This window comes from Budorcas taxicolor, chromosome 16 (genome assembly GCF_023091745.1).
Source record: "Budorcas taxicolor isolate Tak-1 chromosome 16, Takin1.1, whole genome shotgun sequence".
NCBI lineage: Eukaryota > Metazoa > Chordata > Mammalia > Artiodactyla > Bovidae > Budorcas > Budorcas taxicolor.
The window spans coordinates 44,990,048-45,011,093 of record NC_068925.1 but is presented as its reverse complement, the minus strand read 5'-3'; the positions used below and the strand labels follow the sequence as shown (position 1 = coordinate 45,011,093).

At 55.2% G+C, this 21,046-nt stretch overlaps 1 protein-coding gene across 1 annotated transcript in view; it reads left to right on the top strand.

The window, feature by feature from the left end:
* The first annotated feature begins 1,137 nt into the window (after positions 1 to 1,137).
* The window catches only part of SPSB1 (splA/ryanodine receptor domain and SOCS box containing 1), a 69,974-nt gene continuing 50,065 nt past the window's right edge, over positions 1,138 to 21,046 (top strand). Inside the window, exon 1 of the mRNA XM_052653794.1 lies at positions 1,138 to 1,283. The gene's annotated coding sequence lies outside the window, so the exon portion shown is untranslated. The remainder of the gene's footprint in view (positions 1,284 to 21,046) is intronic.

Below are 21,046 nucleotides of genomic sequence, written 5' to 3'. Positions count from 1 at the left end.
GTTCTTTCTTTAAAATCTTCCCAGTTCTAGAGTGCAAGTGACTGCTCTGTTGAGGGGAGTGGAGGAAAACTCCTTCGGTGGCTACTGACACTTTTACACGGACAAGTCTTGGTGGGGTCGGGGTGGTGGGTACCCACGTGGCACTCTTTCATTCATTCAACATTCATGGGGAACCACCAGCTGTATGCTCAAGCCCATCAAGAAGCTGGTGATGCCCTGGTACTGGCCCCCCAGGGTCTGGGAATCCCAAGACACCCTCCCTGGGCCCACCTAGATGGAAATGCCTCAGTGGGGGGTGGGCTCCAGCAGGACTGACAGCCTTTGGATCATCTGCTGGCCAAAGAACTTTTAGTTTCTGATCATTTGAGATGAGGGTTTCCTAGGTGGCTCAGCAGAAAAGAATCCACATGCAGTGCAATAGACGTGGGTTCGATCCCTGGGTGGGAAGATCTCCTGGAGAAGGCAATGACGACCCACTCCAGTATTCTTGCCTGGAAAATCCTATGGACACAGGAGCCTGGTGGGCTACAGCCCAGGGGGTTGCAAAGAGCCGGACAGGACTGAGCAGCTAAACAAGCAAAGCCTTGCTGCCAGAGTTATTGAAATAACCCTGACCCTCCCAAGAGACCAAAAAAATTATTATTAGTAAGCCCCCGCACCCCGCCCCCACGCTGGCCCAGCACCGCTGCAGCCCTCCGGGTGTTGCAACCAAGGCCTCTTACCCAGCGGAGGCTGCCCAGCGTTTCCCAAAGACGCCTCCGGAGGGACCACAGCCTCGGCGCCGCCCGGAGCGCCCCGATGGCCTCCGGGTGGGGCGATGGAGCAGGCAGAGGAGGGGGGCGGCGGCAGAGGCGGTGGAACGACCGCCGGGCACGTGACACACCACCCGCCCCGCGCCCCAGCCGCGGGCCCAGCCGCGCACGGCGCCCCCCGCGCGGCCGCCTGAGCCCCAGCCGGGGGCGGGGCGAGGCAAGAAGAAGAGGGGAGGGGAGGGGAGGGGAGGGGAGGGACGGGCAGGGGAGGGGAGGGGCGGGGCGGAGAGGGGCGGGGCGGGACGGGGGCGGGCTGGCCCCGCCCCTAGCTCGTTCCTTTTTCACTTTAAAGCCTTCGGTTGCATTTTCTTCTTTGCACCGAAGTCGCGCTCGGGCATCCAGGGCGCTCGCAGCAGGCACCAGGCTCCAGCGCTGGCGCCGGGGCCGCGGGGAGGAGGCGACTTCGCTCCCTGCGGCGGGAAGCCTCCTCGGTCCCGGAGAGCGGGCGGCGGCGGCAGCCTCCCCGGAGCGGTAGGCAGGGCCGGGCACGGGGAATGGGTGGGTTGGGGGTCCCGGCCGGGCGCGCGCTAGAATCGCAGCACCTGGGGACCGAGTGGGCACCTGGGCGCGGGGCTGGCGTGGCGTCTCGCCTGGAGACCCGGTACCGGTGCATGGGGAGCCCTTCTCTAGGCATGAGTCCCAGGAGAGGGGCCTGGGGCGCCGCCCAGCGCTGCTGCGGGTGCTGCCCGTGCAGGCGCGGGCAGGTCGCACGGCCCCGGGCCCCACCTGCGGGGACGAGACGGGGCGGGAGTCTAGGAGGCCCCGGAGACCGTCGGACCCGGGATTGAGCCTTGGCGGCCGCAGACCTAAGAAGGAGCCCGGGACGCACGGCGGCCCCCGGCGACTTCTAGGTGGCCGGACTCCGGGGGGTGGCCTCAGGACCATCCCTGCGGCGGAGGCGGGGGCGCCGACCTGCCCCTTCCGCTCAGGGGCAGCGCGACCCCGCTCCACGGAGTTTCTTTCGCTTTTCCCGCCAGCGGGGTCCGGGATCCGCAGCGCGGCCCAACTAGCACCCTCGGGGGTCGCCAGCTCCGCCGGCGGCGCCTCCCCCGGGGAGCCCGCCGGGCGACACCCCAGGCGGCCCCGCCCCCCCCCCGCCGCCCCGGAGCCGCGGCGGCTGCTCGGGCAACCAGGGGAGAGCCGAGAGTTCTGTCGGGAAATCAACTAAAACAGAAAATCCAGAGCAGCCCGGGTCAGTCGGTGGTAGCTGTCCTGTTCAAGTTCAAGGCAGAGGCTCCCGGCAATGCTAACGGCCCCGCGGGGCGATGGCTTGGTATGCCGGGGAGGGACGGCGAATTGTGTGTGTGAGTATGGTGTGTGCTGAGTATGTGTCTGTGTGAGAGTGTGTCTTTGTGAGCCCGTCTGCGTGTGTGCGTGAATAAGTGTATGAATGTTTGTATGTGTGATGTGTTTGTGTGTGTGCGTGTGTCTCTGAGTGTCTTTGTGCGAGTTAGTGTGCACCTCTGAGTGTGTGTGTGGTGAGTGTGTCTGTGAGTGTGTGTGCATGTGTCTGTGTGTCTGCACCTCTGAGTGCATGTGTGTCTGTGTGGCGTGAGTGTGTGTATGTGTGTGTGCCATCCATGGTAACCTGGCAGTGGGGACCGCTGGCTCCTGGATCCGCTTAACTTGCCTTTCCCTGCTTGGTTCTCAAAACAGGGCTGCCCTGAACCAGGGTACGGGGAGGAGGGCAGGGTGCCTGGTACCAGCTGAGGAGGGTGCAGGCTCCTCCCTCCCTCTCTCTTTTTCTCTGAAAATGAACTGAACAGTTCGGGGGTGAGTTGGCAGGGGCCGCTTCCTGAATGAGTAATATTTAATTAAATGCTCTAGCCAGTAGCATCAGAAACTGGTCATGAGTTGAGTTTTAACAGGTGTTGATGGTAAAAAAGCATCTCTGGTGACTAAAGCCTGGTGTCCTTGAAAGAATTCTCTCCTGGGTAGAACATTTAGGGGGGGCAGACCTGGAATCCTGGTTTGGGTGTGAGGACAGAAAGCAAGCGAGGGGGCGGGACTGTCCCTTCCCTTTCTGATGAACCGGTTCCTGACACCACCAACTCCCCAGTGGCTCCCCCACTGAGGAATCACAGAGCTGGGGAAGCCGTGTCTTATTAATACTTATGGGGCATTCATCTGGGCCGACCCTTCCTTTCCTGGCAGAGGCCCAGAGAGGGTGGCTGGCTTACCCAGACTGCACAGCCAGAGCTTGTGGACCAAATCTCGGGAGCCCTAACTGTTACTGGTTGGTTACTGTCATTGGTTACTGTCGCAAGTGCTGAGATCATGGGCCGGGCACTTCCTGTCTCCCCAGATGTCAAGTGATGGGCTGGATCGGATCATTTCAGTTTTCTTGTTCTCTTACTGCTTTGTCTTCTGCAGAGCATGCTTTCCCCAGTAGATGGAGAGAGAGAGAGAGAGAGGGATGGGGTGGCATGGCCTAATGCAATAATAACTCTACAAACTTCCTTTCCTTTCCCAGTCTGGCTCCCACTAGGGAAGCAGAGAGAATAAAAACAGAGGCACACTGACCGCAGTGGCTCTGACAGTCACAAGCAGGGCAGGCCTGGCGTCGGGGAGGTTGGGGCTTTAGGGAGAATCAGTGGGTTCTGGGGCTTATTAGGGAGAAGTGGTTCTGCCTGGGGTCCCTGATGATGTCACTTTGGAGCTGGGAGAGGCTACTTTCATTGGGCTGCTCCAGCAAGTCTGAAACCACCCTTCTGTGGGCTCCCTTGGGTTGCCTGGTAAAACTTGACATGCCCTGGGGAGTCATCTTCCTTTGAAGCAGGGGAGGAGGATAGGTGTCCAGCTGGTGGAGGCCCACACTGCCTGCTGCTTTGCTGAGAATGATGGCTGCATGTTCCCTCAGGGCCATACCTTCTCCCACCTTCCCTCTCCTCCCGGGTGAGCAGAGACTTGCCTGCTTTGTATTTTCACATTTAGTAAAACCTCTGATTCATACAGTTTGCAAGCTGTGTTCACGAGCTTCATCTGGGAATTTTGCAACAGTTCCTCCCAAGAGCTAGGTTCTGGCTGTTGTTCATGATCGATTTATCTTTGTTCCTGAAAAGTTTGAGAATAAGTGTCTTAATCAGGACAGAAGCAGGACCGAGGGCGTGCCTCGGTCCACCTAGGGATGCATAATCTCATCGTTCCTCCACAGGCCTGACTGATGAAATTCAGACTTAAAAGGACCATTATTTTGGACTTTCAGCCGAGTGGTCTCCTATATCTCAGTTATCTGATAGCCACCCCCCAACACTCCACCCCCCGCCATTCTAAGAGTAAAAATTCTGCTCCAGTAGGTGCCAGGCGCTTTGCTGCTAAGTGCTTTATGGGTTAGATCTTGTCTGATGCTGATGATGGTAGGAATAGTAAAGAGAAATAATGTTATAGCACTGCTGCTAGGCTCTGATCTGAGTCCTTGACACATTAACCTTTGTCTTTTTCCTAAGAACCTAGGGCAGCAAGTGGGTTCTTCCACTGTCCACATGGCTTGGCCAAGGTTAGGGGTTTTGGCACCTAAGCCCTTAATCAGTACAGCCTCCTATCTCCATCACCTTAGCCTTTTCTTAAGGAAGCCTGTGTTAGTTTTTAAGTAAAAAATTGTTATGATTATGGAAAATTTCAAACATATACCAAAATTGAGAGAAATATAAGGTTCCCTCACCAGCTTCAAGTGTCAGCATGCACACACAGGAATGTATATGCGTGTATGCACGCCCGCCCCCACCCACACATAAACACACGTCACACACACATACTGTTCTGGCTTGTGGATGGCTCGGAATCTTAGTCGTGTCTGACTCTTTGGGACCCCATGGACGGTAACCCACCATGCTCCTCTGTCCATGGGATTCTTCAGGCAAGAATCCTGGAGTGGGTTGCCATTTCCTCCTTCAGGGGATCTTCCTGACCAAGGGTTTGAACCAGTATCTCTTGCATCTTCTGCACTGGCAGCAGATTCTTTACCATTGTGCTACCTGGGAAGCCCTTTCCTGGCTTGTTGGGAAGCAAATCTTAGACGTAATGTCAGGTCACCTGTAAGTTCTTCCTAAGAAGCTGTTAGAGGAAGGAAGCATTATGTGTCCAAGGGGCTTCCCAGGTGGTGCTAGTGGTAAAGAATCCACCTGCCAGTGCAGAAGACATAAGAGACGTGAGTTCAATCTCTGGTTCGGGAAGATCCCCTGGAGCAGGGCATGGCAGCCCACTCCAGTATTCTTGCCTGGACAATCCCATGGACAGAGGAGCATGGCAGGCAATGGTCCACAGAGTCACAGAGTCAGACATGACTGAAGTGACTTCATGCACGTAAATGTCCAAGATGTGGACTTTGGAGGGGGAGCTGGGTAAAGGTGCTTTTCCAGACTTGGAGCTGAGGGTCCTTCCTGGCTGGACCGAGGGGAGGGTGGCTCCTAGAGAGGGATCTGTCCTGTTGCCACCCCCACCCCCCACAACCCCAAAAACGTTTGGGAAGCTTCCTGCTGTTTTGTGTTTTAAAAGTTCTGTTCCTTGCCCAACATAATGAAGAAATGCGTCTGCTGGTTGGGAGACAGCACACAGGCTCCCTGGGCCTCCCTTGGAGGAGCTGCCAAGGCACAAGTCTGGCTGCGCCCCTCCACTGAGGCTGGGCCTGGGCAAGGCAGGCCTGGGCTTTCAGGCAGGGCTGGACAGCAGGAATGTGGAAGTGTTTGATCCGCAAGTGCTGTGCCAGACCTAAGCCTGAGCTTAACCGTCTTGAACTCCCCCTGTGGATGATGGTGGGCATGGGAGCCTCGGCCGCCCTCGGGGTACCTCTGGAGGAGTGAAGGAGGTGGTGGGTCATGCCGTCTCCAGGCTGTGGGCGTGTGGGATGTCAGTGCCACACTGAGTAGGAATCTAGGGTCAACCTGGTGACACCGTCTTGACAGGTGCCCCAGCTGTGAACAGCCCTCTTGGGACAAGCTGCTTGTGGTCACACACAGCTGCCGGCTCTGCCCTTGGGGCCTCTGGTTGTTCAAAATGTTGCCTTGGGTTCCGTCACGTCTGTTTCCTGCCAGGCGGATGGCTGTGACCACATTTTCAGGGTGAAATTGGCAGGTTTGGTGACTTGTTGGGCGTAGGGCATGAAGAAGTGGGAAGAGTTGCAGGTGTCTGTTGAGAGGTCAGAGTGGATGGTGACCCTTTAGGGAGGGCTGGGGGCTAAGGAGACATGGGCGTACCTTGAACCTGTCCCAGGTGGAGATGGTCTCGCAGATATGTCCAGATGGCAGGTAGGCCTAGGGCTCAAGAGAGAGGTCTGGGCTGGAGACAGAAACTTTGGAACTTTCTTTTAAAGCGGGTTAGTGCCATCTGACAAGAGAGCGTTTGGCATGAGGTGAGGTGTGCCTGGGGCATGGAACCCTCATTCCCAGCATTTCAGCTAGAACTGGGGAAGAGACCCTGGCACTAACACCCTCAGCCTAGTGTTCCTGCCTGGCCTGTGTGTCCTGGGAAAGTCCACCCCGACAAAGAGAGTTTGTGCTGGAGTCTCCACGGTTGGCACCTGGGTGCCCAAAGGCCAGAAGTCTGGAAAGACTTCTCTTGGCTTAAGGGTTTGATTTTTCTCTTTCTTTTCTTAATCATGGTAAAATGTACATAACATCAAAATTATGTCTTAACCACCTTTACAAAATTATTTATTTGATTTTTGGCTGCTTGGGGTCTTTGTTGCTGCCCGAGGGCCTTCTCTTGTTGCTGCTCTCTGGTTGCGGTGCATGGGGCATCTCGTTGCCCTGGCTTCTCTGGTAGAGCACAGGCTCCAGGTGCACAGGCTTCGATAGTTGTAGCACGTGGGCCCGGTAGTTGTGGCATACGGGCATAGTTGCTCTGTGGCATGTGGAATCCTCCGGGACCAGGGATCGAACTCGTATCCCCTGCGTCGGCAGGTGAACTCCCATCCACCGTATCGCCAGGGAAGGCCACATCTTAACCATTTGTAAGTGCACAGTTCGGTGGCAGTAAGTACTTCCCTTTGTTCTGCCACCGTCACCCCCTCCATCTCCAGAACTCTTTTCATCTTGTGAAACTAAAGCTCTATCCCCATTAAGCACTAGCTCCCCACCTCCCCTCTCCAGCCCCTGGCAACCACCATTCTACCTTCTATCTCTGTGAATGAGACCACTCCAGGCCCATCAGATAACTGGAATCACATGGGATTGTCCTGCTGTGACCGGCTTACTTTTTCTAGCATGATTGTCTTCAGGGTTCATCTGTGCTGTAGCACGTGTCAGAATCTCCTTCCTTTTAGGGCTGAATAACATTCCATTGTATGCATGGACCACATCTTGCTTATCCATTCATATGAGGCTGGACGCTTGGTCTCTGCTTTTTCATTGCTCTCCCTGAGAGTTACAGGCTCTCAGAAAGGAGCCCTCATCGTGGACCTTAGGAGTCCCTGTGGGAATGCAGAGGAAGGGGGCTCTGATGGTGGGCTTTGGGGCTCCTGCCCCTCCCCGATGTGACTGGCCCAGCCTCACAGCTTGCTGTGCCCTCCAGCTGGTCAGAAGTAGATGAGGCTGCTCATGGGGCCATGTAGGGACCTGGGAGCCAGGGTCACAGCCAGAGGGGAGGGGCCCCAGGACTCAGGCTTCACTTGGCCGAGAGCTCCCAGACCTGCTGTTTGGGCGGAAGAAGAGGCTCCTCCAGCCCCATCCAGCCTCTCATTCCCAGGGCAACACACACCTGGTTTCCACTCCCTCACTCTGCTGGCACACAGGTCTTTCCAGCAGCTCCTGGAGGTCCCCGTGCTAACTGCCCAGGCTCTCCAGGCAAGTCCACTCACCGTCCTGCTGCTTTGGCGCCGTGGCCCCATCTCCACCTACAGAGCACTCTCCCCCTCCCCCTTCCACCCGAACCACTGCTGCCGCCTCTTGGCCCTTGTCTCCCCCACAGACCCCTCCCACCCCCACCCTCGACCCCTCCTCACATCTCTCTTGGGCCACCCACCTCCTCATGCCAGCCCCCCTCGCCTCCTGCTAGCTTCAGTCACCAGCAGCTGAATCCTGCTGACTGCCCCCACCCCTTGGACTCTGGTCATAGGACCTGACCGCCAAGTTTTCAATTCCCAGATCGGCATCTCCCCCACGGCTCCGTGGACCATCAGGAGCTCCAAAACAAGCCTCTTCTCGTGCACTGTTATTGACCCACTCGTGTTCATTCTTTCATCCAAACTTTTCTTGAGCCCCTGCCATGTGTGGCCAGTCTGCTGGGCCTGAGAATACAAAGGATGGAGTTGAGGGGGGTTCCTGGCTCTCCGGGTCCTGTCTGTCAAGCGGGAGATGCAGGCTTGTCTCCCTGATGACCTTACCCCGCGGAGTAGAGGGATACTGACAAAGAGAGAAGGTCGTCAGGAGGCAAGTGGGCCTTTCAGGTTGAAGGATGGCAGGTGTGGAAGGTGAGTGTGGGCCAGTGTGTGGCCAGAGTGGGGCTGAACGAGGGCAGAGAAGATGGAGAACACCAGGAGATTAGTCTGTGGGGGAGAGGGGCCAGGATATTAGGAAACACTTCCACAGGGATGGGGAGGACACCAGGGGATATTCCCATGGGGAGGGGAGGACACTGGAGGGTGTTCCCATGGGGAGGGGGAAGTTTGGGGGCTGCTCGCACTGGAGGGGCAGAACCCAGTAGATGCACCTGGAGGGTGGGCTCTTGTGTGGACTCTTCAAGGCAGTGACTGAGTGTTTCAGGGCAATGACGGCTTCTGCTGGCTGTCTCCACCTTCTTGGCCATGAGTCCCCACAGCAGGGTGGCTGAGTCCTGGGCCTCCATCGTGGTGGGGTACATGCTGCTTCCTGCTCCAGTTTCCTCATTACATTTTCACTAGGCAGCTTTGACTGTGGAGAGCCCTCTGGGCACCACAGAACTGGTGTGTGAGGCAGGGGAGAACCCATTTTCCTGGGGTGTGCCTCTCACCCTCCAGCCCAGATGCAGGAGGGAGTGTGGGGGATGTGGGCATGGGTGGGCAGGCAGGTTGGGCATGGGGATGCTTAAACGCCAAGCTGGACAGTTTGGATGTGATGGAGTCACCATTTTAGGAAGAAGAACCACACACAGGAGATCAGGAGGAGAGGGGGCAGCGTAAACGCAGGCACAGTGCTGGGCTCAGAGCACGGCCACCCACAGCCGCCTAATGGAGGCTGGCTTCTCTGGATGCTCTCCCGGGGCTGTGTGTGGCCAAGTGGCTCAGCCTTCACAATGTCAGTTAGGCCTGTAGGTCGGTGTTACCCCATTTTACAGATGAGGAAACTGAGACCAGTTCAGGGCTGCTGGGAGCTAGGAGCTGAACTGTGCAGCCTTGGCTCCCAGGTCTACACACTTAAGTACCACGCTCTGCCACAGAGAAGGGGAGCAGCAGAAATAAGTGAGCTGAGAGACAGGCTAGAGAGTCACATGTCACCTGTGGCCTGGTACATTGACTGGTGGGGGCTGACAAGAATCAGAAGTGGCCCTAGGTTTGAGGGAAAATGATGCCCACCACACGCACACACACACATATGTAAATGGGGTTGGTAGTTCTAACTCCAGGACGTCTCCATACGCTCTGTGATACTAGCCGATTATAGTTTTCTTTTTTAATTGAGGTGAGGTCCATAAAACATAAAACTAACCATTTAAGTTTCTTTTCTTTTGGCCGTACCACACGGCACGTGGAATCTTAGTTCCTCGACCAGGGATCAAAACCGCACCCCCAGCAATGGAGATGTGGAGTCCTAACCATTGGGCCACCAGGGAAATCCTCCAGATTACCCATTTTTAAAATGAGCAATTCAGTAGCAGTTAGTACATTCACAGTATTGTGCAACCAGCTTCGTCTACTTCCAGAACGTTTTCCCTCCAAAGAGAAAGCTTGTACCCATTAAGCAGTCCCTTCCCATGTCCTTCCCCCAGCCCCTGGCAAGCACAGTCTCTATGGATTTGCCCATTCCGGATATTTCCTGTACATGGAACCATCCACTCTGGGGCCTTTTGTGTCCGGCTTCTGGCTAATTACGTGGGGCACAGCAGATTGAAGTGTTTCCTAGAAGGAAGTTGGATTTCCCCTCCTGACTCGCTTGGGGGTCACTCGAAGGTAGAAACAAGAGCTTGTCTAAAACATCCACCTGGAAAAGGCAGGAAACAGCAGACGCCTGCCTTTGGCTCCTTTTCCATCACCACCAAAGACCCAGACACTGTCCTCTTGTGGTCAGCGGACTTCTTCATTGTTCTTAATTTTTTTCCAGTGATCTTTTAAAAGTGAGCACCTGAAATCTCAGCTCCCTTCTTAAAGCCCTTCAACAGCCACTGTCACTCGTAGGGTGAATTTCCAGAGTCACGACACAGCCCTCAGGGCATGACCTGGTCTCGATCTCACTTTGTGAGCCCCTCCTGCCCCCTCCTTCCATCTCAAGCAACAGTGTCACCTGTATCTTTTGCGGACCAGCTCCGAGGCTGGGGGTGGTGGTTTCCCGGGGTGGGAACTTTTTCCAGGATTGGTCTCTGATAGCGTTGCAGTTTGGTGCCACTTTCGAATCCTGTTGACCCGTCTGGGAGCAGGGCTTTAGCTTCAGCCAGGTACTTTCTCTTCCCCTTTCCTCCCAGTTTTCTGAGACCTGACTCTCTGTCTCATCTGCGGTGTGACTGAGAGCTTCCTGCCCTGCTCTGGGTCGGTGATGCCCTGACAGTGTCCACGGGCAGCGGGTCATCTGCTCTGTGTCCACCCTTGACTCAGTCAGCGGCCCTGGTGCCATGACTGTGGGCAGGGAGACGATGTGTTGACAGGCACAGAAGCCGGGACGGTGGCCTGGGAGGGACCTTGAGATGTCACCCGAGGGCACGCTGGCCTGGTAGTCATAGGAGCACTCTGACAACATTTCCCTGCCTTTTCCTCCCATTCTTGGACCAACACCTCCTTGAGGGGGTCTTGTTGCCTGTCTGCTCTGTGTACAACTCTGCTGGAAATGGTCTTAGCTTGCATTAAACACCCCCGTGTGCCAGGCACCATGCCTGCCGCCATAAATGGATTTCACAGCCTGTGAGTCAGGCATGACCTCCCTGTTCACAGAGGAGAAAAGTGAGCATCAGAGATGTCTTGTGAACCACAGAGGTGACATGGCTCTTTGGGTGATAGAGGGTTGGCCTGATCAACAGCTGTGTTCTTTCTGCTGTGAGTGCTGAGCACACTGTATCATTTACTGGGCAGTGTTTCCCAGACATCATGCTAGAGGGGTGGGAAGCAGCTCTGGGCCCTCGAGAGTCTGGGGTTGAGCAGGTGGAGATGAGAGACATGTGCTGGAGACACTAGCTAGCTGCCAGGTATGCTAGTGGGCCTGGTGGGGGGCTCCTATGACTGTCTAGGGGGGCTTGCTCTAGACTGGTGGGTTTTCATGGTGGGCTGCAGTAGAGTGACCCTGGGGAGGGGCAGGCTGTCACGGGGAGGATCACGGGCCAGCTGCCCTGTGGCAGGGAGCCCTGAGCACCGGACTCAGGAGTTGTCGGTGGGTACAGGGTGACCCTGCACCCTCCCCCCGTTTACCCCAAACGTGGTTCCTGTGATGCCCGCATGAACTAGACATCTTGTCCCCGTTTGCTCTGTGGTCAGCACTCTGACCAGCAGCTCCTGGAAGCATCGCTTCAGCGCCCCAGGCCTTTTGCCTGAATGTGCTAGACACTCGGCGAGCAGATCGTTAACTGTCTGCTTGGCGATCTGGCTGCAGGGCTGACGGACACTGGGGTTTCTGGCTGGGGTGGTGCCACTGCTCTGTGGCCCTGCACCTTCCCTCGGGTGTAGGGGCTCCTGGGGGAGACCCCTGGAGCTCCTGCACCTGCCGTGGGAGGGCCACATAGGCAATGGGTCATGTTGTTGGACCTGCCTGTTGGGTTGATCCCAGGCAGCCTCACACAACCCTGAGATTAAATGCAGGACTCAGAGGGAGGCAGTTTTTGTGGAGGGTGCGGGGCCCTGCCAAGTGCTGGGGTTGGGGGCACTTCAGTGGATTTCTGGGGGAGGGAGGGTTCTTGCTTGTCTGAGGGTCTCTCAGTTTGGAGCTTTTAAGAAGCTCTAATGAGACCGTTGCCTTGCCTTTGTGAAGCTGGGCAGGATATTCTTAAGGGCAACACCAATGTGAATTGTTCTCATTATGTATAAATTATATATAAATGTCAGGGTCCCTTTAAAAAATCGTCCTCATCTTTGGAGAACTTTGATGTTCAAAAGATACGGCTTTTCCCCACTTCCTTCCAGCTCCAGCCTATGGGGCCAATTTTGAGCTGTTCTGTCTGTTTTGTCTCTTTGCCCCCCATCCCCTGCCTCAGGCCCTCCAGGTTCCCAGAGAGTGTATCTTCCACACCATTGTGTCGCTCTCAGGGGTGTCTAGACAGCTTGGGATAAAGGGTTTTTTTGTTTAATCCTTTAGCATCCAGCCAGTGTTCCCTGAATGCCCGCTCTGTCTCAGCTACCATGGGGCCCGCACTGAGAGCTACCCACACAGCTCCGACCCAAGAGGCGCATCCCAGCCGAGTCCTGAGCCATAACTGGGGTTTCTCTCCGCTCCCCTCCACCCCCAGGGTGTCTCACCCCATTGAGGTTTTGGTTTGCAGTCAGTGTTTACATGTATTTTTTAAATGGAAAAAATGTGAACACAAGCCAGAGCAGAGGCTGGTGTGGGGGAGCAGTCACCAGCCAATCACTGGGCTCAACTGCATGCAGTGGACAGCTTCCTTTCCAGGCAGATCGTACTAAGGGACGCCAGTGAAGTTCCAGGAGGGTCAGGTGGGGCTCTTGTGCTTCGGAGAGTTGAAACTGTGTTCTTGTTTCCTAGGCTTCTGAGAAGGGGACACTGAGGTTTCTGAGAAGGGACACTGGGCATCTCATGGGCGTCCCATGACCATCTGCTAAGGAAGGCTGGGCGGGGCTGTGTGGACCCCATCTCCTTGGCCCCTGATTTCCTGCCGAGCCTCAGGGATGCCACACAGAGCAGCAGGAAGACAGGCCATTTGAACAGAGCACTTCAACCTTTTTCTTGAGCAGGGTGGGGTTTTGTACGAGGCTTAACTTAGGGGGAAAATTATTGGAGCTGCTGGAAATAATTTGGGGGGCTCCTCTCTTAGAGGCAGATTAGGGGGTGCTCTTCTCCACCCTCTCCTGCCCCTGCCATCCCCCCCAACATACTTCAGTAAATTCTTAGGACTAGATAGAGGTGAGGACCAAGGTGAGTTGCAGCACCCAAGATGGTTCTGCCTGAGATAACTGAGTTCTCTGGTATTTGGTGCAAGGTGTGATTTTAGCCACAGGAAGAGGGATTGAAAAAACAGAAAGTACAGTCTGTTTGTAGGACATACATTAAGTTCACCTTAAAAATGCATTTCAGATACAGTAGATGCAGACAAATACAGTTTGATTCCACTTACACAAGGTGCCTAGAATAGTCAAATTCATAGAGTCAGAAAGTACAGTGGTCAATGCCAGAGGCAAGGGGGTGGGGGTTGGGGAGTTAGTGTTTGATGGGGGACAGAGTTTCAGTTTCGGAAGGAAAAATTCGGGAGGTGATGATGGTGAGAATTGCATAACAATGTGAGTATACTTAGTGCCACTGAACTGTACAGTTAAATATGGTTAAAATAGTATTTTTATATCATGTGACTTTTGGTTGGTTGGTTGTTTAGTCCGACTCTTTGCAACCCCATGGACTGTAACCCGCCAGCCTCCTCTGTCCATGGGATTTCCCAGGCAAGAATACTGGAGTGGGTTGCCGTTTCCTTCTCAAGGGGATCTTCCCGACCCAGAGATTGAACCCGCATCTCCTGTATTGTAGGCGGATTCTCTACCACTGAGCCACCAGGGAAACTTTTACCACAATAAAAAAAAACATTTTTTTTTTCAAAATGCACCAGGAAGATACATTTGGAACATCCACGGGGACTTTTCTCCTCGGGTTCACCCACTCTAAAGTCCTAGTCAGGTGAAGTCGCTGTGTTTAGACAAGGCAGAAAAGTGGAGCTGGCCTCCCCTCTTTCCATCATGGGGACTCCTTGAGGACCAAATTTTGCCTTGGGTTACCTGTTTTCCCTGAATTTTTGTGAGACAAAGCAGGTGGTACCCACCTTTCTGGATACTGTAGCAGTGGGAGGCTCAGAGTGTAAACAGTAGGGGTTAATGGATTCACTTCTCTGAGGGTGGAAACTGGGGCAGGGGAACTGCAGTTTTGCCAAGTTCCATAAGTTTGCTGAGTCTCCCAGGTGCTGGTAGAGATGCAGGTGGGTACAATCGTAGAGGTTTCTTAGGTGAGCAGCTCATGGGCTGAATTTTGAGGACTGGGTGATCCCAGCACTTGTCCTCTCATAGAAGCAGGACAGTTTTGGGAAGCACCTACTGAAGGCTACCCAGGTGGAGTTTGGAGCTATGGAGGATGCAAACATGAGGGGATCAGCAACAGCAAGTGCCAGTTGTACCAACTGGGCTGGAGGCTGTGTGTGTTCCTGGCAGACCTGCATACATGGACCACCTTTTCCTTTTGGGTTTAGACCACTTTGCTTAATGTTTATTGAGCACCTGTTATATGCTGGGCACCATGCTCAGCGCTTTGCTGTGCACTAACTTATCCTGCTCCCAGGAATCTTGTTGAGTGTGTGTGTGTGTGGGAGGGAGACGGTTATTGTGTCCATTTTACAGTTGGGAAAACTGAAGCACAGAAAAATCAGATCATTTGCCTGGGATCACACACAGCCACGTTAGATACAGACCCAGCCTGTGGTCTGAATCACTGTTGCACACAGCCTCTGAGCCTGAGGAGGCACATGGTCTGGAGGAGGTGGGGAGTGGGTCTGGAAGCAACAGATGCTGGAGGAGACCATAGCCAGGCAAAGGAGGGAGGCAAGCTGGGGAGGGGAGAAGGGGTTCATGTGATGCTGCAGTGTGGGATCGAGGTGGGTCCAGCCTGGCCTTGCTGTGTCAGCACATTCAGCCCTTAGCAGTGGAGGCTGAACGTGCCAAGTGTCACTGGTGAGGCCGGGAAACGAGAGATCCCGAGTCTTAATTTTTTCCCTTCAGGAGGGACCCAGACAACTTGAAAATGTCCTCAGACTCCACTGGACAGTTTTAGTGTCTCTGCTGAGCTGTTAGAAGGCCCAGCTGTGTCTGCTGACTCCTACCTCCCCTGTCCCTTAAATAAAATAGCCGGTCAGCTTGGATAGCTGGGGCTCCCCATCCTGTGAGCAGCCATCCTGGCACCCCCCGCCCCCCGCAAAGGACCCTGCCTGGGTTTCCCTCAGCAGGAGAGCCACAAATGTCTTCTTACATTGTTGTGTTTTCCTCTGAGAAAAATCAGCCTTAAGCCTCAGATTTTAATCACATTCTAGAAGGATACTTCCTGTGGCTATTTCAAGTGACAAGTGGCTAAGGTCATGCTTCTAAGTAAAATTAGACTTTTAAACTAGGTCACCAACTCAGATGCCCCCAGGGGCCAGGAAGGAGGCACAAATGAAGCAGCCCATGGAAGGCTATAGGGCAGGGTGAGGACTGTGGCAAAGTGGCATGCGGGTGTCCCGTACGAGGGGGTGGCTCTCTTACCTGGAGATGTGGAGTCCAGGGAACTGCAGCGTCCACTTCTTTCTCTCCTAAGGGAGGCCAGGAATCTGGATTTTTTTTTTTTAAGTAGACAAAAAACTTAAAAAACTTACCAGGTTTTTGGTTTGTTCTTAAAAAAACAACACAGAATAGAATATCTGTGCCTTTTCTGTACATATGAGAAGGGTAGGGCCAGGGAGCCTGGTGGAGTCACACAACTTGGGGCTTAAGGTGCTGGGATGAGACCTGTACCTGCTGGTACCTGGCCTGGCCCAGTTTCCACCTGGTGTGCCACATCCTGGATAAAGCAGCAGGGCTGGGAACCAGCTCAGTAAATTCCCTTGCACCAAGAGGTACAGAGCCTTAAGACAATCGCATCCCTGCTCTCCTTTGCTCCCCTACAAAAGGTGCATTTACGGCTGCCTCTCTGGCACCAGGCACAGAGAACTTCCCTTAGATTGACCCTGGGGCTCTCTGGCACTGGCAGAGATCTGTTGTCCTCATTTTACAGATGAGGAAACTGAGACCTGCAAGTTCAGCTGACTTCACGGAGGGGGGATTTGAACGTGAGCCTGACCCTGAGCCTCGGCTTGTAACCATCCCCCGTGTATAGCAGTGAGAAGGACATTTCACCCTTCACCTGGAGCCGGGGGACGCTCCCACAGATGGCAATGTGTTCTCAAGCTGACCCACCCCCCAGGGCATCCCCTGGACTTTGGGGAACCTGGTGTGGAGGTTGGTGCCACCCTGCTGCCCTCCTGGTTGGGAACCTCGAGAGCACAGTTGGCTCCACCCACGGAGGGACCACTCCTCGGCTCACAAGGTTGCTGACTAATTCTCTTTGCAAACGGTTTGGTTTCACATGCTTGAGTTTCCAGTAACTACGTGGGTGGATTTGTTTCATTTAAGGGCAAAACAAAACAAAACACGGAGGGGGTTTTCTTTCCCAAGAAGAGGACTCGCCAATTATGGGTTTACTGCGTGCGGCTCCGGGCATCATGGTGCCGGTCGGCAGCCAGCAGGGCCCCTTGCCAGGCGAGCTCCGAGGTGGGAATCGCTTAGTCATTACCCGCGGGGGCCAGGTGCGGGAGGTTGGGGAGGTGCAGCGGCCACCAGGTCCTGCAGAGGGAACAGGGACCCTGTGCTCCTCCCCGGTCAGCCCTGTCCCCTAGGGCGGGGGCAGGGGCCCCAGGGAAGGTGCCAAGTGAGTGAGATAGCCAGTTTTGCTTGCCATGGGGCTGGCTGCACCTCCCAAGGGACTGGGCCTGGGAAAGAAACACTGCCCAGCTGGCCAGGCCACCTGCTTCAGGTAAGTTGGAGATGGTGGTGTGCCCGGGGAACAGTAGATTTTGTTGGGGAAGGAGTCCCTCCCATAGGCAAGGGAGTACGTGTATGTGTCTGTCTGCCCCCACAGGCTCCAGCAGGTGATGTCTGCATGCTGGTTTGGCATGAGCACTGGCCAAGCCAAGCAGACTTAACCTTGATGTTGGGCCCTGAGGGTCCTGCCATGCTGGGGCTGACCACTTCAGTTGCTGGATGATGAGGGGGCGTGGCTTGTAGCCAAGGGGCTGATTGATGGAGAGGGCCTCCAGGGGCTCAGGGAAGTCGCTATTTATCAACAGGTCTCGGGGTGTGTGGGGATCTCAGAGCCCATGTGTTGCCTTGGCGCAAGTGTAGGCACTCTGCTGGGTGGCATCTCTGGCCCAGGGTTTCATCTCTGGAGGATACTGTGCATCTAGCCTGGCTTTGGGGGCTGGAGCAGTTATGAACCTGGCCTCGGAGTCAGATGGAGGTGGCCGGAGTCCTGCTGTAGTACTTCTTATCTCTGACGTGGGCCTCAGTTTCCATCTGTCAAATGGGGGTGTCAGAGGACCCTGTGGATGGAATAAGTTGACATGGATGAGCTGCCAGGTACTGTCCTTGTTGTAACTGAACTCTAAGGCCTGGGGTAGGGCGGGGCCTTACTGCTCATACACTTTCCTTCTCTGAGGAGGGAACATGCCTTGGAATTTATAGTCCTTAATCCTGGCCTTTGAGAGCTTGCTTGGAAGGGAAGAAGGGCAAGTATACTGATAACTATGAAATAATATCATGTTAGACAGAGGGTAATAAAGGCAGTGAGGGGCAAGTAGAGTTCTGGATGATTTTGATGAGGTTTAGCAGGTGAATCCAGGAAGGCTTCCTGGAGGAGGTGACACTGAAGCTAGACCTTAGGATATGTAGGAATTAGAGAGCAAGGAGGAAGAGAAGAAGGAAAGCAATCTTTCACTGGTCAGAGGGAATGTGCATATGCTTAGGAGCTCAGATGGTCCCCAGTGTGTAATACATGCTTAATAAATACCATCATCAAAATCGGCAGGACTCCAGGGTTTTCAAAGATGTTTTTATAGATGTGGGAATTGATGCTCAAAGAAGCCAAGTCATTTGTCCAGGATCCAGGTTGGAAGGCAAAATTTAAACTCATTGCCTTGGCTTCCAGGGCCAAGGGGTGAAGTGTGTGTGTGTGTGTGTGTGTGTTTGCATGCACGTGTGCGCCTGCATGAGCTGGAGAGTGTCAGGCCACCAGGTGAGAGAAGACAGTTTTGAAGCCGTGTGCAGCTGATTTCCTGTGGCAAGGGGGCTGATCTTTTTGAGCCCCCGCAGTTCCGCAGGCTTCTTGGGTGGATGCTTTTTATTCTCCGTTGACCTTCTGGCCTCGATCCGTGTGCTGGCTCTGGCCTGCCCTAGCCACACAGACAGGAAACAGGGACCCAGGTGAAGACCTGAGGGGAGTCCCAATCTTGGTTGGGTTTTTGTGCCCAGGTTCTTCTGGAACTTCCCTGAGCCCTGGGCCTTCCCTGGAGCTCCCGGACAGGCGTGAGGGTCTGACCGAGCTTCCCCTGGGAGCCAGGGGAACTGTGCCTCTGACAGCCAGGTGGGGACCAGAGGAAGCCGCCGCCTTCCTCTCCCTTTCCGGGCAGATTGTTCTGGGCTGATGCTGCGTGGGGAGGGCTGGCGCTTCCTGTGGCCTGCTGGGGGTGCAGGGTGAGGGGTGAAGATAGATATGAGCACCAAGAGTCCCATGATGCCCCCGGGCCCTTGGCCTGGGAGGTGGCCGCTCATGCCTCCCCTGGTCTGGTCCCTCCAGGTCTGTGCCACCTAGGCTGCCCATCCTCCCTGGCCCCTGCCTCCTTTTCACACTTCCTCGCCTGCAGTGTGGGCCCTGCCTGAAGTACAGCATCTCCAGGCATCGATGGTACAGGAGGCAGAACACGATGTCCCTCTTTGTCCCCGAGACCCGCCCCCCCCCGCCCCGCCTCTAGTCTCAGGCTTTCATCAGGCTGGGAAGACTGGGAGGTTTTGTTTTTAATATTTATTGATTATTTATTTATCTAGCTGCACTGGGTCTTGGTTGCAGCACACGGGATCTTTATTTGCGGCACTTGAGATCTTAGGTTCCCTGACCAGGGATCGAACCCTGGACCCCCTGTACCGGGGGTGTGGAGTCTTAGGCACTGGACCAGCAGGGAAGTCTCAGGACCGTGAGTTTTAATTCTGACTTTCGAACTGGATCCTGGGTAGATGACTTAGCCTCTTTGAGTCTCAGTTTCCATGTCTATAAAGTGGGTGTGAGGATCACCGCAAGGACTAAACAAAGGACTGAACTACGTGGTGCCTCGGAGAACTGCTCTTCTGTCATCTAGCAGTTCAGGCAGCTCGCCCAGGTCAGTGCCTCGGCAGGGCTCTGGACACAGTGGGGACCCCCGAGGATTCTCTGTCCATGGTGGGGACAGTCGCGTGAGCTATAGACAGAACAGTGTGAGTGGTGTGGTGCACAGCTCTGAGGAGGGCCCCCTAGCCCAGGAAGCCCACCTTGCTGGGTGTTGCTGTAGTGAGTCCTAGAGAGCAGGTGGGGGCTGGGAGGTGGGAGCCGAGGGCCTGGTGCGGAGAGGGCAACAAGCAGAAGCACCTTGTGGGCTGCAGGCTGAGTGTGGACACGGCAGGCTGGCAACAGAGGCAGACGGGGCCACCCCAGCCACATGCTATTGACCTTGACTGTGGGACAAGCCCCACCTACCTCAGGGCACCCCCCGGTGGCTATTCCTCTCCTGGGGCCTTGAAATGCAGGAGCAGGAGGGGAGGCTGACTGCAGGGACGGAGACAGTGCTGGGCCCTGTTGCTCCACTCCCTGCTCGGGACCCCTCTGGAGTTTAGGAAGAGATGGGGGATGTCTGAGGTTAGGCACTTGGGGAAGTCTTGGCCTGTGCGGCTGATGGTGAGTGGGGAGAAGACTTAACCATAGCGCAGTCCCAGGTGTCCCCTCGGATCAGAGGGGGGGCGGTCACAGGCTGGGAAGGGACAGAGTGAGACTGAATTGCAATGGAAGCAGGTGATGGATTTTCTGTGGCTTTGATGTTCAGGCTTCTCCCACACAGGCGTGTCCGGTGTGGTTTTTGGTGGGGGGTGATGTTGGTAGGGCCACCTCTCCAAGGGCGGGGTTTCAAAGCACCATCCAGCCTGGTGTCTTGTCCTGGAGACAGGATGGCCCCCTTGACATGAGCTCCTGAGTCCACACCCACTGGTCCTGTGGCTGCCCCAGCTTCTGCCTCCCCACTTCTCCTGTCTCCTGGATCTCATGGGAGGACCCTGGCTGGACCTGGCGTTGAGCTGGCCACCTGCCTGCCCAGTTCTGGAGTCAGAAGTTGGACTCTCCTTCTCAGAAGGGCAGAGGGGGATTCACGCTTCAAACCCATTGGGTCAAGTGACTTCTGTTGTGGCAGTGGGGCCACCTGCATGGACAGGGTCAGAGTTCTCTGCCAAGCCCTCCGGATGTCCAGGTTGGTGCCTGTGTCTCACTGTTTCTGGGTACCCTCCTCCCTCCTTTAGTTTGTCTTTGCCTCCCTCTTAAATTTACATAGCAGTTACCTCCTTCTATAAATATTTACTGAGCACCCACTATGTCATGGCCATTGTCCTAGGCAGGGAGGTTATAGCAGGAACAGGACAGATTGGAGGGTGATAATTAACCACTACTGTCTGTCAGGCCAGGACCACCCTCTGTGTTTTGGGTGCGTTTCTATCTTCAGGGTCCACTGGCAACACCTCCTCCCTCCCCGCCACCCCCAGCTAGGTGGGTTCATTTCATGTCACCCTGGGAACTGGCGATACAGAACTGGGGCTGGCCCCTGTGCTCAGTACCTGGCCTGAGAGGCTTGTGAGGAATCCAGGAGGTGCTGTGGAAGTCCTGGGGATGTGGTGGGAGTCGCTGAAACCTCCTCCAGGGCGAGATCTTGGTTCTGTCTGGTTGGGTCCTGATATCTGCCTAGCACACTGGCTAGGACCAGGTCCGGGCTAGTGGGAAGAACTTGGAGGAATGAGTGAATGAATGAGCTAGCCAACCTCTTCACTGACTATGGGAAAGTTAGCATCTTTGGTCCAATCCGCTCATATTCCATGGTTGTTTGTGGACTCTTGTCTCCACGAAGGTGGGGGCTTGATCTAACTAGTTCGGCAGCCAAGGTACTTAAGACAGTGCCTGGAACATGGTGGGGCTTGTTCAGCCAATTCTTTTTTAGCCATCACTTTTGGGCTGTAGGGGGTGCTGTAGGCACCCCCCCGAGTGGCTGCCCGCCACTCCCCCTGATCATGTCCTTCCTTTCACCGTAGCCTAGAGGGTGGGCTCCGTGTCTGTTGTTCCCTTGTG